Below are 15,494 nucleotides of genomic sequence, written 5' to 3'. Positions count from 1 at the left end.
TTACTCATAACTCATCTCCAATCCATAAATAGAAGAACAATGCACTTTAGCGTACTCAGACTCATCCTCCTGCATTAGCAACAATGCCTATGCTAATCAAACTAAGATTCAATAGACTATTTTTCTTATAAATTTAAATTTATCAATTTCATTTTTAATTTGTTTTTCGTTTCTTTTCTTAATTTTCTTCTAAATTTAAATTTAAATTTTCCAAGACACCCACCTTTTTATTTTAAAGCTAAAAAAATTGTCAATCAAGTTTATCTCCTTCCTAATTAAAATTTTTATTCAAATATAAATAAAATTCAACAAAAAAATGTCATTCGTCCATTAACTTTAACAATTGATCATTAAAGAATAGCTGTCCCTCATTTTTTTCAGTTAATGTCATCTTGTGTCACAACTATCTGCGTGACATGTGGCAAAAAAATATAAAAAAATAAAAATCAATAGAACTTATACAAATTATTAAATTTTAACAAAAATATTTACAAATTAGAAAAAATTGTAAAATTTTATAAAAATCATAAAAAAATTATAAAATGCATCAAAAAGGGTCTTTAACCATTAACTTTAACTGTTGACCATTAAAGTGAATGACCCCCAGTTTTTTTCCAGTTGAAGTCATCATATGTAGCAACACAATGTGACATATGACAAAAATGATAAAATTAAAAATCAATAAAGTTATAGAAAAATTATAAAATGCTTCTTTTAGTACGATAATTTTATATTTTTTACAAATTTTAAATTTCTTTACTTTTTTATAATTTTTTACGATTTTACAAAATTTTATATATTTTTTCTATATTTCTATATATTTTATAATTTTTATGATTTTATAAAATTTTACAATTTTTTATAATTTTTTCTAATTTTAATTTTAAATATTTTTTATTAAATTTAATCATTTTATAACTTTTATTGATTTTTATTTTTATCATTTTTGCCACATGTCACACTATGGTTGTGACACATTATGACTTTAATTGAAAAAAATTAGAGGCGATTTAAGTATCTAATTTAGTGCAAAAAAAAACATGGGTTTAATTACTTTTTTGAAAAAGTTTTAGTGCCTTTTATGCATTTTAAAAGTTCAAGTACCCAATTGAGTGTAAAAAAACCATAGGCTTAACTACTATTTTTTTTAAAAAGTTTGAAGGTCTTTTTGATGCATTGTGAAAGTTCAAGTACCTAAGTAAATAAAAAAACAAAAGTAGAGACTTAATTTTTATTTTTAAAATTTGAGGGTTTTTACACCTTTAAGTCTATATAATTTCTTTTATTTTAGAAGGAGACATTTGCATATCCACACTCAAATCAACAAAATATTTTATTTTCCAAGGTTTCTGAAAGAAACTAGTATCACTAGATAGAGTAAAAACACTAACAACTTTTATCCCCATCTGTAACAAAGCTAAAATATATTTTTCAATTAAGAGATAGTGGCGTAGTCAAAAAATTTTTTAGGGAGGATTGGAATTAAATTGTATATTTTTACGATAATAAAAATATAATTTTATTATTTTAATAATCTATATCTTTATAATTTTTAAAGAATTAAATTATATTTTTTTTATTTTGGAGAGTCAAAATGTAAATTTACTATTATTAATTTAAAATTTTATAAATTATAAAGAGTTGAAAAAAATTTCAATTTAAAGCGAATTAAGGCCATTACCGACCTTCTAACTCTGCAATTGCCAAGAGAAATAACATGGCAAATAATTACACTTAATTTTTGGGTTGGGGTCAATTTCAAGGCTTATCTCTCAAATCCCAATAGTGAAGGCGAATTTGGGGTTGTGTAAAAGCACAAACTTCGAAATGGAAAAGATCTTGTGAAGATTGAAACTTTTCAATTTCGAGGTTTAAACTTAGATTTGCAAGATTTGAAGTTGTTTTGAGGTGAAATGAGGTTAGAATTGACTTGTCCACTTTTTACACTCAACAAAAGTTGTGTATATAACCAAGTTTTAAGGGGCATTTGTAGAGTGAGAAATTTTAGACCAATAGAATTTATCATATGTCTTTACTTTTATTTTTATTTAAATTTAATTTAATTAATAAAGAGATAAATCAATAAATTAATTCCTTTTAGAACTCTTTTATAAAGAAATTATATTTTTAATGATTATTTTATCTTTAATTAATTAAATTAATATGAGATAAATAATAAATAAAATAATTTAATTATTGTAGAACACTCAAATGAAAAAGTTAAATTTTACTTATTGATTAGTACTATAGAAAGGGATCACTTCCAAACCATTAAATACAAAAAATTTAAAACTTTATTTAAAATCTAGTTTTGTAACACCCCACACTTAGTTTGGACGTTATGACTAGATCTTGAGGTATTACGCTTCCCATTTGAAAACCTAATTTAAAATCTAGTTTTGAAAATCGTGTGATCTGAAGTTACTACTTTTAGCTAACCTCTTATGCATTTTTAGAGAATCTCAAGTTTGAAAACACTTATTTTACAGTAAAATCACTTAATCATTTATTTAGTATAATAGCGAAAATTTTCAAAGTTTTAGTTTTGAAAATCAAATTCTAATTTGATAATTCGTACAATTTTGTAGTTTTACGTTAAAAATACCAATGAGCTAAAACCATAAAGCAAATTCCAAAAACAGATTTACAGTCCAAAAGTCCAAAAATGAATTAAACATTAATCGTTTTATAGTATTAACCAGAAAACCAATCCAAGCTCTCAGGCAGCTCGATGGTAAGTTTGTTGATTACATGAGAAGTTAGAAAAATTAGGTGAGTTTACAAAACTCAGTGTATAACTCAGCCCATACAAACAGAACATATAATAAATTCATATAGAAATTAGAAGTCGAACAGAATACACAACTTGGTATACTATGGATGCAAGATAATAATCAGATTAGATACGGATGGCATGGCATAACATGCGATGCAACATTTAATACAAAACAGGTACGGATCCTATAACACCCCAAACCCAGCCTAGACATTATGGCCGAATCCGGAGATGTCAAAAGGTAGGGCTTTGAAAATGAAGTCATTTCGTCAAGTCGTTCAAGTTTCAAAACTCATATACATTTATATCTATTTTTGAAAGCATTTGCTTAATTTATTTATTTGCCAAAACATAAGTATAAGGGAAGTCATAAAAAGTTTAACTAGGAAATCTCGTTTGAGTTTTCAGAAAACCTTTATTTTGATAAAGCCATGTTTTAGGCTATTCGTCTCAAATAAAATATTTAAATAAAAAACTCAAATAAAAAATAAAACTAGCAGTCCGAAGAGTCCAATTTCAACAAAACTCCCAAAATAATCCTTAATTTAAACTAAAACCATAATCATAAAGTCAATTCATAGACGTGTGGTCACCGTAACACTCCGCGACTCCGATCTGCCTAAGTCTGTGGATTACTTGAACGGAACAGAAAAACAGTAGTGAGTTTACGTAAACTCAGTGTGTAACCTACAGAAATAGATATGCAAAACATACAGAAATCCCATATACAGTCAGATACAGATTCAGACTCATGTCCATTTCAGATACAGATAATAGTTACATATATGCATATCAGATATACAAAATCTTACCTCCGTCCTCTACACACCAACTCCAACAATCCCATCACACCATGTGGGGTTAAAAACACCCACCCATCCCTACACACTATATCGTGTCATTACGACACATATCAGATAAAGTGCAACCAAGCTGCTAAAATATAGGCGAAGGTCGCCATACAGAACACTTCCTACATATATACAATCCAACCCCAAATATAGATACAGAATATAGATATAGATACAGATATAACATGTTTATCATGCTTGTGTACAAATATTAGATTACATATAGCAGAATAATCAGGCATGCATAACAGTGTCCTACTCAGAGCATACTATCAGAATATCAGAATATCAGATTACATAATCTAAGGTTTTTTAGCCCTTATCGACCCTACGGTAGGCCTAAATTCGATTGGAATAACCCGTGCAACCCTAGGAAAAATTTCAGAAATATGGGCCTACATGCCCGTGTGGGCCCACATGCCTAGATTGGCCTTACCCATGTGGCCCACACAGCCTGGCCCAAAACCCACACGCTCAACTTATTCTAGTTCGTGTGGCCCAAACGGACACCTTCACAGCACCACACGGTCATGTCTTGTGCACGGTGTAACATCCCGATTTTGGGCTTAGTCGGAACAGTGGTTTCGGGACCACAAATCTGATGAGGATAATTTTATTTTTATTATATTTTTATGGTCTATGATTTCACAAAATGAATTTGTGAAAATTTCGTTCGAAAATTTTGATGTTTGGGCACTCAATTTAGTAAAAAGGACTAAATTGTAAAAAGTGCAAAAGTTGAGTTTTACATGTTAGATGTGTTTAATTGTCATGAAATTTTAAAATTAAGGTCCTTAAATTATAATTAAACCATTTTATAACTTTTTGGACAAAAATGGCCTTGGTTGGGTAAATTTTGAAAGAATAGTAAAAAGGGCATTTTGGTCATTTAGGGGTAAAATGAATTAAAAGACAAATTTTAAACCCCAAATGTGTCCTTTTCTTCTTGATACAGAAGAATGTACCAAAATCAGCCATGGTTAGGGTTTGGCCAAGCTTCCAAGCTTAATAGTAAGTGATTCTGAGCTCCGTTTTTAATGTTCTATGTATTTTTGAAATCCCGGTAACATGATCTACTCATTTCTACCATTATTTTGAGCTAGGATTTATGTTTAAAAATTTACCCATGAATGATATGCATGTATTTTGATGTTTAATGGTAGAATATGAAGCTTGAAATTGTGTTAAACAACTTTTGCTAAGCGATTTTACGTGAAAACGAGTAAAATGACATAATCGGTAAAAATACCTAATATTCATAAGTACATGTTAGAGTGAGAATTTTATGTTGTCATAGAAGGGAAAAATGATCAACATGTCATAAAACATAATAAAATAGGAAGAATTTTAATTTCCGAACATTGGGGCAAAAGTGCAAATATGTAAAAATTTAGGGGTCAAAATGAAAATTTGTAAAAATATGATTTTTAGACCCATATGAATAGTGTGAATAATTATTAGGCTAAATGTGATATTATAGATCAAGGAAATCGAGTTTTGGGCTTAAATCGGGAAAATACAAGGTTATGGACTATGGTAAATTGCCATTTCTGGATCCGAGGTAAGTTCGCGTGATTTAATAAGCCTATTATTCATGATATTATTGATATACATGAAATATAATTTGTTATAATTGTATTGAATTTGATGTTAATAGAAATTTGATGGGATGTGATATTTAAAAGAAATTGGTGAATACCGAGAATATGAGATCTTGCATATGTTGCAATAAAGGTTGTCCCTAAAGGATAATCTTTTGATCTCATTATGAAAAGGAAATGTACACCTTGTGTGTAAAATGTGAAAAGTGGTAGCTTTGGCTACCTGATCAGTGAAAAGTGGTAGCTTCGGCTACCTGATCAGTGAAAAGTAGTAGCTTCGGCTTCCTGATTAGTGAAAAGTGGTAGCTCTAGCTACCTGATCAGTGAATAGTGATAGCTTCGGCTATCGAATGTGAAAAGGGATAGCTTCAGCTATCAAATTTAGAAAGGAAAGGTATACTTTGTGTAAACTATTTGAAAATGTTAGGTATACTTTGTGTATACCATTTGAAAAGGAAATGTATACTTTGTGTATACCATTTGAAAAGGTTAGGTATACTTTGTGTATACCATATGAAAAGGGAACATATACTTTTTGGATATCATATGAAAAGGAAAGGTATATTTTGTGTGTACCACTCGGAAAGAAACGTACACCTCAAGTGTACAACTGGAAAAGGAAAGGTCCATCGAAAATTCAACGGGTATCATAATGAATGATGCGATGAAAGTCCCGAGATGGGCATGGTGATAAAGGTAAAGTTAATTGATATGCTATGGATATGTACATGTACGTACATTATACTCATAATTGATGCCTTATTGAAATGTGATAAATGATGAGTAAGCGAATTCATGCATATATATGTGTATACATGATGAGCAAGTGAAAAGATTTGAAAGATGAATCATCCTCATGCTCATAATTATGAATTGTGTTGCAATATCATATTAACTTACATTATGTAATTGAATATGAGATTTATGAAATAATGAGTCCATGATCAATGTGACAATGGAAATATGATAGCTATTGTGATTTTTGCACCGGAACAATGTTGAACAACAGCAGTAACCTGAACTTGAAAAATCACCATAAATGGTGGAAGTCGAATTAGAGGCTGAATAATATATTAAATTAAATATTAATGAGTCTAGTTTCACATAAAAGAAACGGTGTAAGCAAAAAAAAATTGTATTATGAGATACTTAAATTCTTGTGAGACAGAGTTAGAATGAGTTTGAAATCCCCTATTCTTACTTAGAAAAATCACTAGAAATTTTAAAAAACTAATTATGAGTTATAAATTATATGAATAAAATCCTTAATGAGTCTACTTTCAGGAGAAAGAGACAGGAACATTATCCGAGTCTCGTACTATGAGATAAATAAATTTTAGTAAAGAAAGGTCGAAGCTGTTAAATAGCGAAATAAGGGAGACTTTGAATAATAAACTGTACTTATTGGCCAGACCAAATATTCTAAAAATTTTATGGTGGAAAGATATATGAGATTAGTTTTTGGGAAAATTTACAGATATTAATTTGAAGTTCTGTAACTCCAGATATAAATGATTTAGTGACTATAACTCAAGAAAGCAGCTTAACCAGAACATGTATAAATGTACAATTGGGTTAGTTTTACTATGGAAAGCATGTTAGTAAATTGTTTATTATTATTTCATACGAGCTTACTAAACGTAAAGCTTACCTCCTCCTTTTTATTTCTTTTAGTGTCACCAGGTTAGCTCAGGGTTGGAGATCGTCGGAGGCAGCATCACACTATCAAGCCAACACCTTGAGAGTATAAACACATATGCTAGAATTATCAAGTGAGAGTCATGTATATGGATCTAGTTTTATAACATGTGTTATTATAATTTGGCCAAATATATTGGTCTTTAGTGAGCTAATGATTCTGACTTATAAATTTAGCTATTCATATTATGTCTGATATTGGTGATGTGCATATGCTTGTGTGTTATGCATGGTTGGTAATATGTTATGTGTTGTTATGAGAATGCCATGCTTGTGTCTTGATTGTGAATATATAATTACTCAAATATGCCATGTCAATTGCTATGAAAATGTATAAGTGTATGCAGGTAATTAAGGGTGACAATTGGCTTAGAAAATAGCCTTGAAATTGTCCATACGAATAGATACACGGGCGTGTGTCTAGGCCGTATGTGACACACGGCTTAAGCACACGGGCGTGTGCCTTGGCCGTGTGACCCTAACTTGTTCATGACCAAATGGATAGAGAGCTCCATAGGCACAGGACACGGGCGTGTCGCAAGCTACACAGATGTGTGTGACCACACGGTCCAATCTACACGAGCGTGTGACTCTCCGAAGTAAGAAAATTAGTTAAGTTGCCCATAGATTTTCAAAGTTCTTAGTTTAGTCCCGAACCACCCCAATGTATGTTATAGGCTTCGAAGGCCTGTATAAGGGACGATATGTATGTGTTTAAGATGTTTTAATTTTGGACAAAATTTTGTGGCTTGGTTTTGCATGTTGTGAGTGTTTAAGTCGGTAATACCTCGAACCCTATCCCGGTTTTGGATACGGGTGAGGGGTGTTATATTTAGTGGTATCAGAGCTATGGTTTAGTTGATTCTCGAACTAACCTAGCATGTGTAAAAGTCCAACTATACATGCTACTGATCTGTGATAATGTGATGTCTCCCGACGCGTATGAGAGCCACTTTGTTTAGACAAAGGTACTCTCCAACCGAGCTACACCGACCATGTTGAATGTGATGCTAAAATATTCGAGTAAAGTATAGTCATGACGAACTGAAACTTGGAAAGGTACGAATGAGGATTCATGAAATGTGTACATGGTGAAATGAGCTTATCTATGATTAATAGATAATTCTATAATGTATATGATCGATTTATTTGAATAAATGCATGTGTTTGAGTAACTTATAAAAAATATTGATAAGATGAATATTCATGTATATTGGTTGGGATGATTATGATTGGTAAGCTCGTATAACTTGAGTAAATGTATTAAATTGCTTGGACTGATATAGATGATTATAATGATATGTATATGATGATGTGTAAGATGAAATTTAGACTGTGGTATACTTATCCATGTTTGTTTGGCCCTTCTGTGATGTTATGTGCTTAACTTGTCTAATTTAATGAATGGATAAGTAAGATTATCTATGAAACATGGAAATACATGTATAAGTACACTTGTTTAAATGAGATAACTAGAAAGTGAGTGTAAAATCAATATGAATGTTAGTTACTCGAAATAAATGACATGATTGAAATATAATTGCTATGATGAAAGCTGTGTTACATGTATATGTATATGAGAGTTGAGTCAGAGGCCCTATGACCCCCTTCCCCTTGCCAAAGTGGTGTTTTATAATGGAAATTTCTGATATTTGTGTTAAATGAGTTTCCAGGTGAGAAACCAAAGAGTTCAATGATAGAATGGTTATAAGCATGATTAGAGATTGAGAATGGGTTGATAAGTACAGACATGAGCTAGAAAGATATCGGATTGGCATAAAGATTGTTTAATTTTCGCAACATCTCAGTTAGCGAAAAAATGTTAATTTTAGTAAAACGATCTATCCTGGTATGATGTTGAGAAATGTATTGATTGAAATTCCCTTATGAACTGGTTTTCTTAGTGAAGGGAATATTATGGAATTTGGGACGGCAGAAATAGTTAAAGGAATAATGTTTGAAATATGAAATGTTCAAGCATGGTAATTCTAATGAACAGTTTGTGACTATCTCTATTGAGATATTGTATGAGATTACCTGATACTGGAAATATTATTAGGGCTATCTAATCCTTGATGAATTCTTATATTATGAAAATGTTCCTTGATCTTAACGTTAGAATAATATATTGTCAGTTTGATTGGGTTATGATCTGCATGGTTCTGTTTTTCTCTTGTATTTTGTTATATTCTGCCTATTGAGAATCGATGAGAAATTGTGTATGGTGCCATGATTCTGTCTCAACTGATCATTGCTCTGACTGATTATACACATACATATATTTATATATATGAAGAGCATATAGTTCCAGTCGTATTTGTTGTCAATGGTTTAAAATAATGTTATTCTGGATTTCTTTATTCTGGGCTTCTCCGTCTAGAATTTCTCTATCTTGGATTTTCCGGTTATATTTATCTTGTAACTTGTTGATCATGGCTTGCATTTAGAGCATGACCTCCAGCTTGTGATTGATATATATAGAACAAGTATGACTATACCTCTGAATTGATCCTGATAATGTGGTGAAATTCCAAGTCCCAATGTGTATGGTGGATTTCCTTTCTCAAGAAAGTTAATCAGAGTTAATGTATTCAGTTGAGGTATCAGTATTTCTTATGCTAATGCATTTGTTATGGTCTTTGATTGGCATGATGAGTGAATTTGGAATGATGCATGTTGAATTGTTCTGTTGACTAGAAGAGAGAATTTCTTGAAATATCAATTACGAATGAATAAAGTCGACTTGATTGTTCAATCTGTATGGAATAAATGTCTAGAATTTAATGAGATGTGCATGCTTGAGAATAAGATTTTATTTCTTCACGGGTAAAAAGATGAATAGTTATAGAAGGCCCAAATTGCCCGGGCCCATTTTAACCTAAACCCCAAACCCAACTATCTATTAAAACCCAATACCCAAAACCCAAATCCCTAAACCCATTAAAACCCAATACTCAAAACCCCAACCAACTAAACCCAAATTTAACCCCAATATCCGTTAAACTAACCCAACTACCCACCCAATTACAGCAGCCCAAAAGCCCAACACCTAAACTAAACAAAAAAAAACCCTAGCCCCCTAACACCTAGGTGCGCCGCACCTAGGTCTGCCACCACCACCCACCGCCATCTGCTCCACCGCCATTTGCACTTGCAAAACCAGAGAAGAAAATACAGCAAATGATAAAAAAAAAATTGATGTAAAATGGCTATAAAAAGCCAAACAAAAAATCATTTGGGGATTCGGCAAATTTTTTTGAGAAATACAAAAAAAAAAAGCATTCAAATCTTATTCTAGCAATATCAAAGCAAATAAATAGTGATACATCAAACCTTAACATCAAAAATCGAAAAGTCAAAAGTATCAAAACCTAAGGTGATTTTTTATTTTTTTATTTTTATTTTCGTCTCGTTTTTTTAATATATTCCCTCATCTATACACATCAAAAGCATATAAAAATACAAAAAAAAAAGAGAAAAAAACTGACCTTTTGGAATTCCGGCCACCACGCGCGATGGCCGGCGACGGACTACTGAGGTGACCGGTGAGGGACCTCGGCGGATTCTGGGCAAACTCAGAGAAAAGAGAGAAAATGAAGCTTTTTTTTTAGACACAAATGGGGAAATGAATTTTTTTTCTCAAAAATTTGACTTTTATAGCCCCCTAAAATGACATCGTTTTGGGGTTGGCCATTAACACCCAAAACGACGTCGTTTTGACCTGGATCGGATCGACCCGACTCGACCCGCCTAGGATCCGCGTGTTTTGGAAAATGAGCTATTTGCGCATTTAGCCCTTCCACTTTTCTACAATTTTATGATTAAGATTTTCGTTATTTTTAATTTTGCCCGGTAATTTTGTTTTTTCTTCATTTTGGTCCCGTGTAAAATGCTGCGTTTAGGAGGGAGGGGGTATTTTCTCCTTTGGTCCCTCCATGTTATTAGCGTGTTCGGATACGTCCCCCTTTTATGTTTTTATTTCAAATTTGCCCCAAATTTCTACTTTAAGTTCAATTCAGTCCTTTTAATCATTTTTTGTTGTTCTGTTATTTATTTATTTATTTTTTACTTTTATTATTATTATTATTATTATTATTATTATTATTATTAGTGTATATTTTATTGTATATGTATATGTATATATATTTATACATAGTATTATTTTTAATTACTTTATTTTAATATTTTTATTATATTATATTTGCTTTTGTATTATTATTATTATTATTATTATTATTATTATTATTATTATTATTATTATTAGTGTATATCTTTATTGTATATGTATATGTATATATATTTATACATAGTATTATTTTTAATTATTTTATTTTAATATTTTTATTATATTATATGTGCCTTTTGTATTTCAATATTATTATTATTATTAATATTAGTGTATATTTTATTATATATGTTTATGTATATATATTTATACATAGTATTATTTTTTAATTACTTTATTTTTATATTTTTATTATATTATATTTGCTTTTTATATTTTAATACTATTACTATTAGTATTATTATTATTAATATTAGTGTATATTTTATTAAATATGTATATATATATATTTATATATAGTACTATTTTTAATTACTTTATTTTAACATTATTATTATATTATATTTGCTTTTTTTTGTGTATTTCATTATTATTGCTAGTATTATTATCATTATCATCATTATTAACATATACATATACATGTGTATCTTTAATGTACATATTAATATTTTCTGCTATTATTACAAATGTATTATTTCTTTTATTATATTATTAGAACATCATTTTTACTATCATTTTTTATCGTGAATATTATTGTTATTTTTATTCTAATATTGTATTTTAATATTTTTCATTAATTGTATCATCGTTTGCATCATTTACAAATTCCTATTGCGAATGACATTATTTTTTATGTTTTTAATTAATTTCAATAAATAAGGTAACATACTGATTTCAACACTAACTCGCTGATTTCATCGCTATGTTGGGTGAATATCATTGGCTTGTGTTAAAAAACGAGACGTCCTTCTAAAAAACCAAAAATTTCAAATTCTCGTATTTCAATCGAATCGCGATTAAATATTAAATTAAACTTGTATTTTTGAGAATTAAGACAACGCGTGTTTAACAAGATACCAATTTTGGCCGTCGCGAGGGTGCTAATACCTTCCTCCTGCGTAACGACTCCCGAACCCTATTTTTCTCTGGATCTTCGCATAGACCCAAATTCGGCCTTCATTTTTGTTCAAAAATAAATTTTCTTTTAAAAAAGGAGGATTTATCAGGTGTCCGATCACACCTAGAAAAAATATCGATGGCGACTTCTTTTCTCTTTAAAACCGAAATTCCTTTTCCAAATTTTCAAATAATCGCCTTAACTAGTAACCAAAGCAAAATTTTTTACGTCGCTACAGCTGGCGACTCCACTGGGGAAGTTTTTTTTTTTTTAGAGTCGAGTCTGGAATTAAACGCGTGTTATCAAATTTTTCAAAATTCTTTGTTCAAATTAATATTTAGTCGTGATCCTTAAATTTTGTTTTTGAAAAGTCATGTATTTGCATCATGTCATAAATATTCCTCTAACTTGTTTTGTCTTGTTGTTTTTCAGCTCTAAGTTTGTATGGTTTTAGTTTCTTAGTTTAGTTTTTAAATAAAACGTAAAGGTTTGTGAGTTTCTCCCCACACACCGTGCACTTGCATTTTTTGCATAACATGAGCTCTCTACCCAGGCTCCATCCGCTTAGATGGAAGTAAACGCTATGCCTTCGTGAGTTAACTCGTCCCTCCGCACAGGCTAGTGAATACTTTCGGGTTACATATGACTTATGCTTTCGTGAGTTAACTTGTCCCTCCGCATAGGCATAAGTAAATGTAATCCCTCGAATTAAACTGTGAGCCTGTGATGGGCTACGATCGAGGCTTCATACTAGTCTTAGTAGACGATAGTACGAACAATTCGAGTACCTGTCTAGAACCGAAATCGCATATAGTAAACCATACGAGCCACCTAACTAGAGCCATGCCAAACCTCCGTCCGTTAATAGTCACCAAAATAAGTACATTGGAGAAATGCCTCTTATCTTTCATTCCTTTTACATTTATACTTTGCAAAGGAATCAGGTCCATTGGACCGGGTAACTTAATTTGTTAGGTTTTCCATAGTTTTTCTTCAGTTCATATTTGTTGTGATTGCTAACCAAGGTTGTTTGTCTTTATTTCTATTTTTCATCATGCATCATAGGCATCTTGATTAGGAAGGTGTTGATTAGAGATTGGTTTCCAAAAATGGGTTTCTGATGGAGGAGTCAATTACACAAGTGATCGAGAAAAATGCCGTGATTCGAGACTGGTCTTTAAAAACTCAGAAAGCGAAAGGGGACTGTTTAATGGAAGGATGTACCTCTAATCTTCCAGAGCAACTAACTACAAATACTCGTCAGAATAACCTCGAGGATTTGACTCGAATTTGGAAACAATGAGATTCAGACACTAGGGGTATCTTCACCGAAAAGTACGGGGATATAGCTCACTTGATCACCGTCAACGTAGACGAACAACTGATTCAAGCCACGGTTCGATTCTGGGATCCAGCTTACTAATGTTTCACTTTCAATCAGGAAGATATGACTTCGACCATAGAAGAGTATGCTGCCTTGCTTCGCATTGATAATGTACAATTCAGCAAGATATATATGAAAGAGCCCAAACCAATAGCTTTCAAGAAAAAGCTAGTGAGGTTGACAGGAATGACTGATATATGGGCTGAAACACAGATAAAGAAAAAGAATGAAGTCAGTTGTATTCCATGGTTTTCTGTGCGAGACTTAGTTCAAAACCATCCAGATATTGCGAAGAGAGTGGATCTGTTTGCTTTGGCCATTTACGAATTAATTGTCTTCCCAAAAGTTCTCGGGCATATAAAAGCCGTGGTAGTGGATTTCTTCGAAAAATTGAAACAAGGGATCAGCCCCGTCCCAGCTATCTTGGTCGAGACTTTTAGGTCTCTAAGTTGTTGTAAGAGGAAAGGGGAATGACGTTTTATCAAATGCGCACAGTTACTTAATGTCTGGATTCTAAGCCATTTCTGAAAAGTGGAGCGCACACCTTTCCACATGTTTTCAAAAACATTCGCCCCATTGAAAGCTTACCTTGAGAAAGATTGGCCAAAGAATGTCACCAAACAGCATTGGGTTTCAGTTTTTCAGAACCTTCGTACCAAATATATAACCTGGAGAGCACCATGGATCCGTCCTTCAGTTCTATTATACAAATGTGGAAGCCAAGATTGGGTGCATTTACTAGGATTATGAGGAGGAGTTGGATATGCCCCATTAATGGTTCAAAGACAGTTTGCTTCACGACAGTTCATACCCGCTTCCGGAGAATTGGCACAGTCTGAGTTTGCCTTTACAGGTGAGGGTTACATGAAAAGAGTCCGAAATACTGCAAAGTCTTAGAAAGAAATTCACCTAATGGGGTTAGCTCTCTACGCTGATACCATCACTCAAGATTATGACATATAAAGACAACGACGAGTGAATAGTTAACAAATCTCACCGATAGATTATACTTTTCAGAATCATTTCTCAGAAGAAATACCGTCCGAGCTGGAAATAGCAAGACATGAATTCGAACGTGAAAAGGCTAAGTTGTTATGAGATATCAGTACTCTTCAAGAGGAAAACTACCAGGTGAAGATCGACATTCAAATTGAAAAATCTAAAACCGGAAAAGTTGAAAGAGAGGCTGAGATCGTAAGAAACGATTTAAGGGATCTTCATTTGGAAAATAAGAAATTAAGAAACACTATAAAAAATAGTGGTTTTGGCAAGTCGTCAGCAGAATGGAAGGAAGAAATTAGCAATATCAAAGGTGGGATGGAATTCTAGAGAGGGAAAGCGAAGAAAGAAGAGGAAAAAGTTGAGCGTGCTGTGATAGAGTTAAAAAAGAAGAATCTTGAATATGAAACCGTGTCTACAGAACTAATGACTAGTTAGTCTAAACATCAAAAGCTAAGAGGGAAAGTACGAGATTTAGAAAATACACTGCAAGCTCAACAGCAATAGTTGGATAATCTCCTAAAAGCCCTGGAAGAAAAGAATAGTCAGTACGACAGAGACACTCACGCCTACGAAAGAGCTTTCCAAGAAAAGGAAATGCAACTCGGCTTTTTGATCAATGAAATTTGCAAGGTGGCTATACAAGTTGTGCAATTATCAGATGAAGCCGAAGTTCTCAGTTGCCAATTCCCTCCGAGTCAAAGATTAAGCAAATCAGAATTCTTAGAACGAGTGAAGAAACAAGGCAATGTGGCTAAAAAATTTGTGTAGCTGTTGAATCAAAAATAGCGAAACGTTTTGTAATAGACTCTTTTGATTAATGAAATGCCTAAGTAGGGGCCATCTTGAAATCAACACCAAATTCTTGCACATTCATTCATGACTAACATTCATTTGTCATTCATCCATTCATCCGTTCATTGCATGTACATATCACTATAATCATTCACTGAGGCTAAAATCGTATAATCCTAAGTTGTAACACTACAAGTCTGGAATCAC

Source organism: Gossypium arboreum, chromosome 6 (genome assembly GCF_025698485.1).
Source record: "Gossypium arboreum isolate Shixiya-1 chromosome 6, ASM2569848v2, whole genome shotgun sequence".
Classification (NCBI taxonomy): domain Eukaryota; kingdom Viridiplantae; phylum Streptophyta; class Magnoliopsida; order Malvales; family Malvaceae; genus Gossypium; species Gossypium arboreum.
The sequence above is the reverse complement of the archived record's forward strand: the minus strand, read 5'-3'. Positions refer to the sequence as shown.